Source organism: Euleptes europaea, chromosome 10 (genome assembly GCF_029931775.1).
Source record: "Euleptes europaea isolate rEulEur1 chromosome 10, rEulEur1.hap1, whole genome shotgun sequence".
In the NCBI taxonomy this organism is placed as follows: Eukaryota; Metazoa; Chordata; class Lepidosauria; order Squamata; family Sphaerodactylidae; genus Euleptes; species Euleptes europaea.
Genome location: NC_079321.1, coordinates 36,365,071 through 36,380,195, shown reverse-complemented (window position 1 = coordinate 36,380,195; position 15,125 = coordinate 36,365,071).

Sequence of the window (15,125 nt, the reverse complement as noted above, 5' to 3'; positions counted from 1 at the left end):
TTACCCACTTGCAGCAAGTCTATTTGGTGTAGATCATTGATCTTTAACAGGGCTACACACACACACACACACACACACCACAGAAGCAATCTACAGATTTGGGGGGACATTCCAAACTTGGGTGTAAAGGGGAGACATTTGAAGTTTAGGCAGACATTTGAAGTTTAGGCAGTTACTTGTAATAGCTTCTCACAGCCAGCGGAAGAGAGTTGTTTCATACTACTTACCCCATCCTGAGAATAGATACCCCTATCAGATTTCTTTGCCAGGTCCTTAAAAAGAGGCACACAACAAACAGGAATCAAACCTAACATAGCATTGGTTGATGGCCATCAGGGCCTCACTGAATGTATGCTTGAGATCTGTGTATCTCATACATACATCATAAATATACCTACATAAATACATTTGCCATACCTCTTAGCACTGTTGTTATGGACTAATTTTTAAGTTGTGGCCAGGGAGCATTTGAGGATATTGTTGACTACCTGGTGGGCAGTAGTGGATTAAAGGTTAAAAAGTACTGATCTAGATTAAACTTCAATTTATTCATGTGACACTGGCAGTCCAAGTGGAGGTCCATATACATGGAGACCACAATGCAAGGATCTTCTCTTTCAGGGATAAATATGTGCAAACCAAGCATATGTGCATATAGGCCTCTTTGTGAGTACCTTAAAAAGGTAAAGGTGCAAGCACCGGGTCATTCCTGACCCATGGGGTGATGTCACATCCCGAAGTTTACTAGGCAGACTTTATTTACAGGGTGGTTTGCCAGTGCCTTCCCCAGTCATCTTCCTTTTACCCCCAGCAAGCTGGGTACTCATTATACCAACCTCGGAAGGATGAAAGGCTGAGTCAACCTTGAGCCGGCTACCTGAAACTGACTCCCGTTGGGATCGAACTCAGGTTGTGAGCAGAGCTTGGACTGCAGTACTGCAGCTTACCCCTCTGCACCACAGGACTCCTTAGGAACATTTTATATGAAGTAAGATGTGTAGAAACAGAACCCTCTTTAGAAAGCACGTCACTGTCCATTAAGTATATGAGCAAGGCTTGAAATAATTCTATCAGTTTCAGTATACGGAAACTTTAAGCTTGAATGCTTTATGAATGTCATTATTCCAGGTGACCCAATCTTATGAAGAGGATGTGACAGGAATTTCAAATCTCTTTCACAAGATTTTCATGGACAGGATCAGTGAACTATGCATTTCTGTCAAATAGTTCTCCGTCTACTCACCAATATTTCATAAACACAAAGAGCAGGGTGTGTGCAATGTCTTTGGGATCCTCTATCCCATTTGTCCAACATCCTGCACTGTACCTTAGCTCTTTGTAATCTCCTGTGGCACACAATATCTTACACTAACTGCCAGATAGTTGCAACACATCCACGGTGTTCTCTCATCTAATTATTTTCAGCCAAAGGATAACAAAATGACTGTATTTTTGCTAAGTATTTTTTTTCTCTCATTTTATCCTCCTCAGTAACCACACTCATTCTCCCCAATGCACTTTCATTATACTTTCATAACTGAATCTAAAATTATAATTTGTGTGCAGGCAAGGGGGGGGGAGACCATCTGGTTTGATTACCTTTAAAAGACCCCATTTCTTGCACTGCTTGCTTGATAGTTTCTTATCATGCAAATAGAAAAGGACAATGTACATTTCAAAGAGATGTCTGATGAGGAAAAAAAACATATTTAATAAATTTATTGCAATAGGTAGATGCCTTCTTTTTTTGATGGATTGTTTGATATCATGCAGATTTTCTTGGTGAACTACAGACATGCAAGACATACAGGGATTCTTTTCCCTGATCTGCTATACATTCTAAAAAGTAAGTTCTACTCCAAGCAATAACACAATAATATACTAAGGCCAGGAAAACTGGGTTGAAGTCCCAAATCTGCTCTGTTTAAGATTCCTCCCTAAAATCACTGTGCCAATGAATCATGGAAATACACTAGTGTAACCCTTGTATGACCTCATTAACATAGGGGCCAGAACTGGATCATGTTGGGGGCTTGCCCAAGGAGGTGCAGGACTTAGCTAGTATCCCAAGTTGTTCAGCCCATATCCATCCCTAACAACAGCAATGTTACACCAGTAAAAGAGGTAGTGTAAGTATAAATGCTCCATTGGTTTCATTTTCCTCCATGTTCAGAGTGCTTCAACCCACACTGTCTGTTGCTTCGGATTATCATTATTATTAAATCATTGTCATTATATCTTCCCTATATACTTCTAGCCAGTTTTCAAATGGGGTACAAGTTTGCAACCCAGCCACAGTACAGTGCTAATCCTAAGAAGCATTGTGTGTCAGCCCATTCCTGAGCTTTTAGCGGCCAGGGACAAAGGAAGGAAAGGCCAGGGACAAAGGAAGCGGCTGCTGAAAGGGGGGGGGGAGCCTTTTGCAGGCTTTTTGTTTTTCAATGGGACTTGTTGTTCCATTGCAAACAGCAAGGCTGTGCTGTTCGTCCCAGTAGCTTACCCGGGGCGAAAGTGGACAGGAGGCTGCCTACAGGCAGCTCTGCCCCCGATATGTCCTGGGATGCTGGCGCAGCCCCTTCCTAGCCTCCTAAAGACTTTCGTCCTCAGCAGGAATGCACTGTGTCTGTGTTAAGTGCCGTCAAGTCGCTTCTAACTCATGGCGACCTTATGAATCAATGTCCTCCAAAACGTCCTATCTTTAACAGCCTTGCTCAGGTCTTGCAAATTGAGGGCTGTGGCTTCCATTATAGAGTCAATCCATCTCTTGTTGGGTCTTCCTCTTTTCCTGCTGCCTTACACCATTGTAAATTCATTGAAATTAAACTCACATCACCATCTGCATATCTTTAGAATCTCATTGTATACTATGAGCCAATTTAGAACTCTTGGTAAAAAGCAAACTCTTAAAAGCATTTGAGTACATTGCTCATAATTGTAAAGTTAACTATGATTGGGGAGGGGAATTCAACCATTGTCAGTTTTTTGCATTTTTTCACCTACACCAGTTTTTTTTCCTGTTGATCCCTGCCTGAGGAAAAATTCTCTGCACCTTGCTAGCCAATAAATCTAAACTATTAGTATGGTTTTATGCAGGTTCCAGCCAGGCTACTTCCTTCTCAACTCCATTAGAATGATAAAAATTTGCATATTTTATATCTCTCTTATCCTGATTCACTCTGCTAAAGAAATAATATTTATATAAAGTTTGTTATGAACAAAAAATATTGAAATAATTGTTTTACAGAAAATAATACCGAGTAACATATTTGCATGTGAGTGTATTTTAAATAGGAAAATGTCATGGCTGTGATAGATTTAAAAAAAAATCCAAAAATCAGTGCAATGGTTTTGGTTCAAGAAGAATTGGGAATGAACTATGTAATGAAATTCAAATCTTCTGAGAAGTACCTCGCTGAGTACTGAAGAAATAGACAAGCTTTTGAAAAATAAATCTTGATTGACCTGGTCAACAGACCTCTTGGAAGAATGTTTCTGATGCTAACCAAAATCAGTTCACGACCAACAGGGTTATAATTACAACGGTTGCCAGGACACTATTTAAGATGGGGGAAAATGCCTTCATTGTGGAGAAAACAGAATACCTAATTACTGAACAAATATATTGATAGTATCTAATCTTATCATTCCTCTGAATGGAAACATGACTTTTAAGACTACCCTGCAGAAACCACTTAATCTGCAGTTTAGTCTGGTAATGAGTTTTAAATGTTATGGTAATTTTAAAAATGTGGATAACAATATACTAAGTAGGAAGCAGTACTATATTCCTCTCTTATCTTTAGTATGCAAAAATATCAAGATATAGTAACCATGGTGTCAGGCAATGAAGATAGATACAAGTTGAGTGACAGGTCTACCTATATGAATTCCGCTTAAAACTGATTAAAAAAAAAGTTATCTGGAGTGGGCCAATAGAATACTGGGTTCAGATGCCCACTCAGGCATAAACAGAGTTCACAAAACCTTTACATCTCAGTTAGAAACAGGCTAGATTTTTCAGAGCCTTTGTAGGGAACTAAAAAAAAAAGCTTTCAAGAGTTCTTCAAAGCTCAGAAAGAGCTTTGAATAATAATTACTGGAGGGCTTCTTCTCTTGACCTGGCTTATACAAGGGGCAGCCTTTTCATCTCCTAGTTACTTTTTTCTCTTCCCTTTCCCAAAGTTACTGAGTTGAAAGAGGAGGGGAGCTGAGAGTCCTGGCTAAAGCCGGGTCTCTCCCATAGTTCTTGATTCTGTGAGGTAAAGGTTTCTTCACCCAGAGCCCTGGACAAATATGAATCCAGCTGCAATTCAGAAGGCAGTTGGGACCTTGGGATCACTTTCCAATGGCTCAGAGACCTCTAAACCCATGTTTGTGAAATGAACTACTATCATTAGCCATGAAGAACATTAGTCAGTCTTCAGCCAGTCTCAGCCTAATCTACCTTCCTTTTGCAAGGAGTCTAACCAACATTCTTTTATCCTTTTGTAAGGATAAAATAGAGGAAATCCCATTTTAACTACCTTATGCTCCTTGAGGGAAGGTGGAATGCAAATATTATAGTACTAGGAATAATATCCAGATTCAAGTATGAACAATGTAATTAATCAAAGAAAAGTGTAGTTAACACTAGTTTTAAAAAATAATGAAGCTATCAAAATCTTAGTTAAAAGAATGTTAGGCTAGTGTATGTGTACATAATTTAGTTTTATTGATCTCACCATCAATTCTACATATCTGTTCAAGAATGAAATACACTGTGGTCTCCCTTTGAAATTGGCATCAGCCTGATATATTGATATACCTACATATTCCCTTACATGTTTTAATTAAAGCTGAAAGGACCTCTGCCAAGTTTTATTTATTCAAATATTTCTACCACATGTTGCTATCACAACAAATATCTGGGCAACCATCTTCCACGTAGCTCTCTCTCTCTCTCTCTCTCTCTCTCTCTGTGTGTGTGTGTGTGTGTGTGTGTGTGTGTGTGTGTGTGTGTGGACACACACACATACATATGTAAGACTTGTAAAAATTGTATTTATGTCGGAAAGTGTATTGCCTTGTTTCACTTGCAAAGTTATGCAACACTAGTCTGGAAACAGTGCTCTCTAGAAGGAGGCGTTTATTACAGGGTGAGTGTTTTCTCGCCTGGCCACAGGCAGTGGGAGAAGAGGGAGCTGCTTATTACAGAGGAGGCTGGGGAAAGAGGTTTTGGGGGCCTGGCCTGAGGGACACTCAGCTAGAGGAGAAGTTGAGGATTTCCCTCCTGATGATGTGGGGAATTTAAGAAGACTCTCCAGAGAAGAAAACAGCCAAGAACACAGAGAACGCCAGCTGGCAGAAGAGGGGCCACTTTCTGGACTGAGTCTTTGGTTCTGAGTGTCACGGGGACTTTGTTGTGACTGTGAGGGAAAGGGGTTTCTCTCAGGAACTGTGAGGAGAATGGAACCTGTCTGCAGCTTGTGAGTCAAAACCCAGAGACTAAAGAGGCTTCCTCCCTTTTGCCCACTGACTTTGGGACTGGTTAATATAATTGTTATTCTCACTGTTTCACACTCCTGGTTTGACTTATTTGTTCCCCTCCCCTTCCAATAAATGTTATTTGTTTAAGGTTAAAGTGTCCCAGGTGTTGAATGGGGCATGTACAAATCCTGTGGTCACTAACCTGGCCCTTTTTACAGCAAAAAAAATACATACGTAATACACATAGATACTGTACAAGAGCAAAGGTTCACCGTACTTAGAAATGAAGCAATTATTCCTTGACAATTAGCCTTTTGATCACTAAATCATAAACAGATGGTGGTATACAACCATCATCTATATTTGAAATTATAGCATTGTTCCCTGCATTTTTAAAAAAGAAAACAAAAAGAAACACATGCTCACCAAATTTTCTGCCATAAAAATATTGCTTTGCCTTTAAAACAGCTAAATAAATGAAGAAAAAAGGTACAACCATCTGAAATCATAGTCATGGTTATGTATCACCAGCTGCTTTAGTTCAATGATTTACAATTTAATTGACACGGCATAATTACATCTTCCAATATGGAAGCTGATGGGTTTTTCACCATATTTTCTATGCAGTCCCTATCAAAAAGTGTATATAGTGGAATTAATTTTAGGAGAGTGGGAATTATAAGATGCTAAAGTTGAAGTTACACACAAAAAATCTGTAAAGGGAACCTTGCGTGTGTACGTGTGAGTGCCATCAAGTTGCTTTTGACTTACTGCAACCCTATGAATTAATGATCTCCAAAACATCCTATCATTCCAGCATGATATCTTATTTTCATTTTGTATTATCTCATCATAGGAATTTCGAGGTAAGAGAAGTGTAACTTTTTAATACAACACATGTGAATATAGAAAGAGCTTACTTGAGCAGACCCATGGTCTATATAATCCAGCACGCTGTTTCCCACAGTGACCACTCAGATGTCTTGGAAGGCCTATGTGCAGCTCATAAAGATCAAAGCTTCCCTTGTTGTTCCCCTTGAGTAAATGGTACTCAGGAATACACTGACTTGGATCCAGCAATGTGCAAGGTGAAACATAAATAGATCTAACACAGTCCCACTTTCACAAAATCTTGTGTAACACCTAGTAGTGTCCTCCCTATATCTTATAGTGTGCAGGGGTAAACATGGGGCAAAATGTAAACATTAAAATAGGGGTTGTTTTTTTGCTGTGCTGCTTCCATCCGCCACAGATCCACCCCCCTCCATCAGGAATGAGCTGCCCCCTCACAATTATGGGAACAGGTCATCTTAAACTGCCTGTGTTTAAACAAAGAAAAGCATAAATTAAAAGGAATATATATACATTTGTTTCCACCGGAAAGCCTGGCTGCTGCAGTCAGGTTCTCTTCCTAATTGGGCTATCGTATGAATAAAATTTAAAACTAATAACCACTGAAAAATCTTCAATACCCATCTGGAGGCCAGCCATTCTGAGTCTTCTCCATTGCTCAACTGAATCTGCAGGCTCCTCAGTGAATTGCCATCACAGCTGGAGCTGGGTCACCTAGGTGGAACCTCTCTAACTTTGTCCATCAAAAAGCATTTTGTGTATTCAACCTCATATTGTTGAAAATAACTTCTGCCGAGTCCAAAAGGTTTTCTAATTTTAACTCAATTGTCTTTTCTCCCAGGTTGCCACTCCGAGTGGAAAGATTGTCTTGCTTCTGTGACAATGGCACAGCAAACAACAAAGAGTTCCCAATTACAAAAAATTAATTGTCCGTGCAATTTTATAATTGCATAGACATACGTTTATTTTCACACATTAGCCATGCCCATGTAGACTTTTTAGTCTGTAATCCACTGATTATGAAGGAAATTGCCTAGACAAAACTAGAAAATTTACAAGCAGTTTTAAATATAAATCTAGGAAATTATTGCAAGGACCTCCAGCTGTCTGATGCTGATAGAACAGCCTAATTTGTTGCCATGATTTCAATCTATTCCATTTCAATTTGAGTCACTAACTAAACATGCACTGCATATCTGGAAAGATACAGGGTAGAATTCCTGTGTGTAGATTCCTACAGGTAGTATTTTGTTTCTTTTTAATTAAATTGAAATTGAATTGCCATGGTCAACGACAGTTAGGGAACAATAAGTAACTACTGAAGCCTCATTAATAGATGTTATGAAAAGTAAACTGCTGTTTATTCAGAATGTTCTCATTATGATTCACCTTTTGTAGGAATTTTTCCTCTGACTTAATTGGTAGGAACTATTCTTTTGCCAGAATCTATGCACACAAGGGCCTATCTTCATTATCATACCAAGTTCCCAGAGGTCTGTGGAATTGTTTGCCACATTTTGGAAGGTGTTTCAGTAGAACTGTCAGATGAGCCTAAAAGATTCTGGTTGCCAGTCATCACTTTCACAAAAACTTGAAGACTCCCCTGAAGTTTAGAAGATTTAATTCCAGCTGGAAGGCGCAGATCTGTTTCTCCCCCCCCCCCCCCCCGGCACGTGCCTCCAGGCAGCTTCCAGGGAGCTTCCAGGGAGCGGTGGGCCCTTTAAACAGATCTGCGCCTTCCAGCTGGGAGGTGCAGATCTGTTTAAAGGGCCTCCTGCACGCCTTCAGGGAATCCCCCTGAAGGCACGCGGGGGGGCGAATTTCCCCCCGAACTCCGGATCCCCGCCGAATTTCCAGGGATCCGAAGCGGGGGAGTTCAGACTTCGGCATGGCCCGAATAAAAATGGGCCGAATTTTGCCGAAGCCGAACTATACTGAATTTTTTTTTCAACGGCCCTATTGCCCATAATCCATATGGCCCTCACCTTCCTCATGGCTGTTTTTAACACCAAGTAACACCTCTGGAGTTCTAGTCACAGAATTCCAACATCATGTGTGTCAAGAAATTGGCTTTGTCTAGTAGTTTCTTGGTTTCTCAGAAATGTTGGTTCAGGCTTTGGGCATAGTAAAATCATTTTAGGCCCTGGATGGGGGAAGGTGGCTTGCTTAACTGTGCCTATGTGCAGCTGCAGAGCACGTGGTCTCATGTCTAGCAACACACCTGATAGGCCAGGCCACATGACTAGCAACACATTTGATTGGTCAACTAGACTCAGGTCAACTGCTGGCAGTTTGACATAAAGAAGGATAATGTATTCTAGTTTGACATCTCTTCTAGTTTGGACATCTCTTGGATGTGTTTGTACACCCCAAAATATAGCAACCATGTTTTCCACATTTTCACCCTTGGACACTGAAATAATAAACCACTCAAAAATATATGTATACATTGATTAACAACAAGATACATAAACACTGTTCTGCGTTTGTTGGGGAGATCATCAGTGCGGCTCTGATATTGAAATATACGAGCATTTTTACTGGGCAAAGATTCTGCTGTATATCAACGAATTCCTCCCCTTGTAGGATATCTGAAGAAGATTAATTAATTTACAGAACAGATGAACAATAGAGACATTGTTCCCTGATGTATTGGGTGACTCTCTGCAATGTCTATGGCCCAGTAATCAGAACCGTGACTTCAAATGAAAATTCCTCCAGTTACATCCTAATCAGGTATCAGAATGACAGTTTGGAGGCAGGAGTTTTGGGGACAAATTGGGCTCTATCTAGTTCACAAAAGCTTATGCTAGAATAAAAACATCACCATCTTTAAAATGTTCCAAGGCTCCTGTTTATTTTTTCTGCAACAGACTAACATAACTTCTTCTTAGGAATTATTATCAATTTGGGGATACTATATTTATTCCTATTTATTCCAACATGAGCTTTCATGAGTCAGAGGTGATGAAAGAAAGAAAATAATTTTGATTTCTTGAATGCAAAGAATTATAGACGGAGAGGAGGTAAAGGGGAAAAGGTAAGAGATTAAGGTTGCCAATTCTGGTTTGGGAAATTCCTAGAGATTTCTGGGTGGATCCTGGGGAGGGAGGGTTTTTAGAGGGGAGGGATCTCAGTGGAGCAGCCATTTTCTCCATTGGAATTGATCTCTGTTTTCTGGAGATGTGTTATAATTCTGGGAGATCTCCAGGCCCCACCTGGAGTTTGGCAACCCTATGCGATGCCTGGTATCATCAGTCAGGTGTGATTCTCAGTTAGAGACTTAAACTGTTCACATATAACAGATGATGACAAGAGATCAGAGGTGTAAGCTTCACTTTCATCCTGTAGTGAAGACAAATTGCGATAAAGAAGCTAAACAACAAACTAATTATAGAAGGAGGGCTTTGAAAGTAAAGGATTATGGTATGACACAACATGTTAAGTTTCTAAAGTAACAACCTATTAAATGTTCTAAAAAAGCTGGTCCTGTTGAATTGTCAGAAAGGGGGTGGGATGAGGAAGATATTGGCTTACTTTCACTTCAGAATTCAGCCCAGCACCAGGAATAAAGAACACTTCTCTTCCCCCATTGAGGCAATTTTGTTGGTTCTTTTGTTGTTGTTGGTTCAATGTGTTCTTACTTCAGTGGGAATTACTTCCACATGACCATGCATCAGGTGCAGCTGTAGTCCTAAGCACAGCATACTGACTAGAGAAGTAGCAGCCTTGGGATCAACTTTTTAAAGAAGTCTTGAGCTAGGTTGGAGCTGCCAAAGGAATCTGTCTTGGAACGTGGGCCTAACCTTCCCGGGCAGGGCTACCTCCGCCAGTCAATTCTCTTTTTTACCTTCTTGCGCTCTGTTTCTTTGTACATGCATCTGCTAGCTGCCATGACTGATATCCAGGGTAGAAGCCCACCATGTAGGGTTGCCAGCTCCAGGTTGAAAAATTTCTGGAGATTTGGGGTGGAGTCTGGGGAGGATGGTACTTGGGACTTCAACGGGTTACAATGCCATAGAATCCACCCTCCAAAGCAGCCATTTTCTCTAGGGGAACTGATCTCTGTGGTCTGGAGATCAATTCACATTTAGCGAGATCTCCGGGCCTCACCTGAAAGTTGGCAACCCCGTGAGATTACGTATTGTGCATACTTCTGATACTCATAGTTGCCAGTCTTTCAGTATGTGATGTAACTGTTATGACTGCAAAGGTCTGTATTCTAAGAGAAATCTGCCCATAAAGAAAATATGTAACGTGTAATATGTGTTTACCAATGTAATTGAATTACCAGTGCAGTGTGGTAACTGACAAAAAGGAGCTTTCCCATCATCAGCTCTGACAGAAGTGTGGCAATAACATGGGTAATAAGCAATGATCCAAAATTACATGCAGTATAACTGTGGTGTGGTGTTTTCTGGTCCTTCACATGCCCAACCAGCAATATATGGACTAGTTATAAAATGAATTAATATAGTACATTTTTACTTGCAGAAATGTGTGCTGATTGGGATTTATTTCATTTAATACTTACAGCAGGGCTGTCAAACTCATTTGTTATGAGAGTTGGATATGTCATAAATGTCCCTTGGTCAGGCTGGGCCATACCTCGCCAGCCCAGATTGGGATTGGAGTGGGGTGGCTGCCTTTGCTGGCTCGCAAGGAGCCAGATCCAGCCCATAAGCCTTATGTATGACACCACTGCCTTAGAGCAATTCTGCGAGTTTCATTGGGATAGATATAATAACTTATCTAATATACCCCTTAAAGACAACTTCAAATATGCCATGTACAAATCCCACTCTTTACTGATATGAGCTGAGAGAAGCATTTGATCTGGCTATCTCAAGGTATCTCTTTCTTACATTTAATTATGGTAGCCTGAAAAACACATACAAAGCTCTTCCAGTTTTTTTTTAATATCTTCTGTCGATTCAGATTTTAAAAGTATTTCCCACTGTCATCTTTCACTATTGTGAAGGAAACACTATGATTAATGTTTTATCCTAGAAGTGGTAATTGAATTTAAACCTAAGGCTTTCCCCCCTTCTCAAGCACAACCAATTAGATATTTTTATTGGCATTTGCATTTCTTAGTAATACTTTCAAGAATAAGTTATACTGGAACAGATGTTACTCTCTCAGAGCAACAGACTAATAAGAAAATATAATTACATCATTTGCTTCCTCGTCACTGATCTCTTGCAATTTATTTGGTCGGAGGTGTATGTATGTACTGTTTGGGAGGACCAAAGCTCCAGGAAACCTGGACCTCTTACTCTATCACTTCCCACTCTGTACTGCCTGTCTCCGTCTGGCAGGTAATACAACCAAATTATTTCCATCTTATCTCTGTGGGTCACAGAGGATGGCTGGAACCCTCTGCTTATCATGGGGGGAAAGAGCTATAGTTTCTGTGCCTTTCTTCCCTCACCCACACACACATCTGTCTACCTCTGCCAGAAGGGTAATAAAGGCTGCTGCGTCTCTCCTCTACAAACAAAACTATTCCTGTGACCCAGAGTTGTGCATATCAATAAACCTGAGCTGAAAATAAACCCAAAATTAGCCATTTCTGTAATTTTCGGGCTTCGGGTTTACCAAATGCCAAAACCTAGGAGTCTCCCTGAAGCCGAATATGCGATCCCCAAAAAAGCAGAATAATTATTATTCCGCTTTTGGGGGGGGGGGTTCGGCTATTCACCTTTGCTCAGAGGCACAGCTCTGTGGTTTCTCCCATTTTTCTTTCTTTTTTTGACTGCGGTAGGGGTCGTATAATCAGAGCCAACTTGGTCTGGCCAACTTTCCAGGTATATCACCCAACTGAAGACTTGGTCTGACCAACATCCAACCACACAGCCATCCATCCAACGCTGTTCAGTGGGTTAATATGGATAAAGCACAAGTTTTTTTTTTTTAAAAGATAGCACTCACTCAGTCCCATCTGGAGGGATATACCCTCCAACTAAAAAGTGCCTGCTTCAACTGCTGCTATCACCAGGCTTCTGAAGGAGACTTCTCAGCTGTGAGGATGAACACTCTACTTCAGACAGCCCCTGTGGTTGAGACTTTGGCTGGCTCTGATATCACCCCCCCCCCCCCGAAAACCTGCTCTGAAACTGAAGGGTGCCTCGAGTAGAGGCTTTGTTTCCCCACACTGTGATCATCCCTTGAAATCAAATTTTGATTACCATAATAAAGGACTGTTCACAGGATGTCATTTGCCACCAAAAGAAATGTTTTCTGTACCTTATTTGTCTTACATTTAAGCCTTTTTTCTCAGTTTGGAAGCTAATTTGCATGGACATCATGCAGTGCGCCCCAAATATGAATGGAGCCCACAGACTTTGAAGCACCAGCCTGTCAATTAGCTTTTTCTGCCAGTCCTCTGCAAAGCTGAACGTCTGAACCTGGAAACTGATGGACAGCTTGGCTCGCAAATGCCTGGAGGATGGGGTGACCCCTTTGGGGCCCCATAAAATTGGACCCCCTGTCCCAAGGTTCACCAAACTTCAGTGACCATCCAATGAAAGTCCCTTGCAGCCATGCTGCAAATTTGGGGACTCTACCCCCACAGGAGCTTTAAAAAAATCCCTATAAACTATAATGGCCCCAATTTTGGGGGTAAACCCGGAAATAAGCCGAATACCAAAATTTACCGGTATGGATATTGGCTTATTCTGGGTTTACCGAAAAAATTGGGCACAATAAACCCAAACCCGAAATTTACCCCAAAGAATGTTTTTGCACAACCCTCCTCTGACCATCTAGCATATGAATACACAGAGTACTAATTCAGGCACATATATGATTGCCTCATCTCACTGCCTTTTGGAGAGCTAAAGCTGTCTTTCGGCTTCACCAAGGAAGGTGTTTGAGCCTTTCTCCAACTTAAGAGTCACTCCACACTTAGGCTGGGGAAACTTATCCCATTTAAAGTAGGATATGTGACTGTTGTGCCTGTGAAGGCCACAGGAAGTGGAAACTCTATCATAGAAGCTCCATCATAGAAAAACCAATTAGGACTATTCTATTTATCAGAAGATTGGTTAACTGTTCGGATCTGAATTCATGTGACACTACTGCTTACATTATTATTCTGCTCCCCTCTCACCCACTACCCTTCCGCTACTTGGGAAAATAATGAAACAGTGAGGTGCAAGAATGTCTGTCAGAGTGGAAGGCTTCTAGTGTTTAAGTGTATGAAATATTTTTATCAGATTAGGAACAATGGGATGGATCCAGCAGAAAGGTTTCCCACTGTGCAAATACTTTGGAGGCCCAAACAATGAAAAAGATGAAGAAATGGTTTGCAGTCTGATTTATCCTGAGAAAGGACCAACTATTGGTAATTCATTTAACACAGCCAGGTCATCTATAGAATCTATTCACTTACAGTATATCCCACTCTTCCTCCTAGGGGTTCAAGGCATAACGTACTTCAGTCTACACGCCATTTTATTCTCACAGTAATCCTGCTGAAGATCAGCTGAAACATAATGACTAACTCAAGAGCAGTCTACTAAGAATCCTACTCAAGTTTTTTCAATGGGGCTTATTCCCTGTAACAGTGCAATCCTAAACACATATACTCAGCTATAAGTATGCTTGGGATTGCTGCTACTGTGAGTTTCATGACTGAGTGGGAATTTGAACCTGAGTCTTCCAAAATCTTACTAACACTGTAAGCACTACACCATGTGCTCTCAGCATCAGGAGTCACACTTTCCTCCAGTTACTGTTTGTTCCTTAGATCTTTAAAACCAATATTCAGTAATGACCTCTGAAGAAAGAAACTTCCCTTGCCGCATCCATACTCAGTACTTATTCTTTGCACATAGCCTATATACATATTCATAAATGCATATTTCTTATTGTGATAGTATAGCCATTGATTTTATAACAGTATCCAGAACTGGAGACATTACCTGACTTGTGATAGTTAATGCCTTTTCCACTCATACTGTTGGCTAATGTTGTTTTTAAATGGAAGGCAGAAAGTAATTTATTAGAGCATGGAAAAGTTTCCTGAAAGAAACGACTGCATCACCCAAGGCATGGCTGTAATCCTACCTTTTCATCATTTGCACAATGCTCGTACACAACCGTTGATTGTGCTAAGTCATGCTGTGCTTTAAATCCTACAGTCCTGAGGGTCGGCTGGAAAAGCCTTCTCAGGTCTACAGGATTAGTATTTCGCTATTCATCACCTGGATAGCTTAAGCTACCAGAATACTAATACGTTGCCTCCAAGGTCTGGTTTAATAGGTAGTCATATAGACAATGCGACAAATAGTGACAAGGGCAATTGGACCTGACAACCGGGATCACCACCAAAAAAAAGTTACATTTCCCCTATTGCAAATAGTCAGACTAATATATAGCAGCTCACAATAGAGCGTCTGGGAGTATTTAGGAGCTTAGTACCAGTCCACTGAACCCAGTTGCAGAGGATGTAAAATTTCAGGATGAAATAACTTAATTGCTCCCAATGGGAATCACCACAGAATCTTAATAACACAGGTCTGTCAGGGACACTGCCATGTTATGGCAAGCAATCCTGCTAAAGGTTGTGTGTGGGGGGGTTGCTACTGGAAGACACTTGCTAACTGAGAAGAAAGATGACAGTTCCTTCAGCATTAATAATTACAGCCAGGACAGTTCAGAGAAAGGTACCAAAACATATGATTATGCCTCACATTATTAGCAGACCGTACTAGAATTCAAGGTTGATTTTGCCCAGTAAATCACTGGCTAAAAAAAGCCATTCTGAGATGTATTCATTTGACAATCAGTTTCCTTTTTCC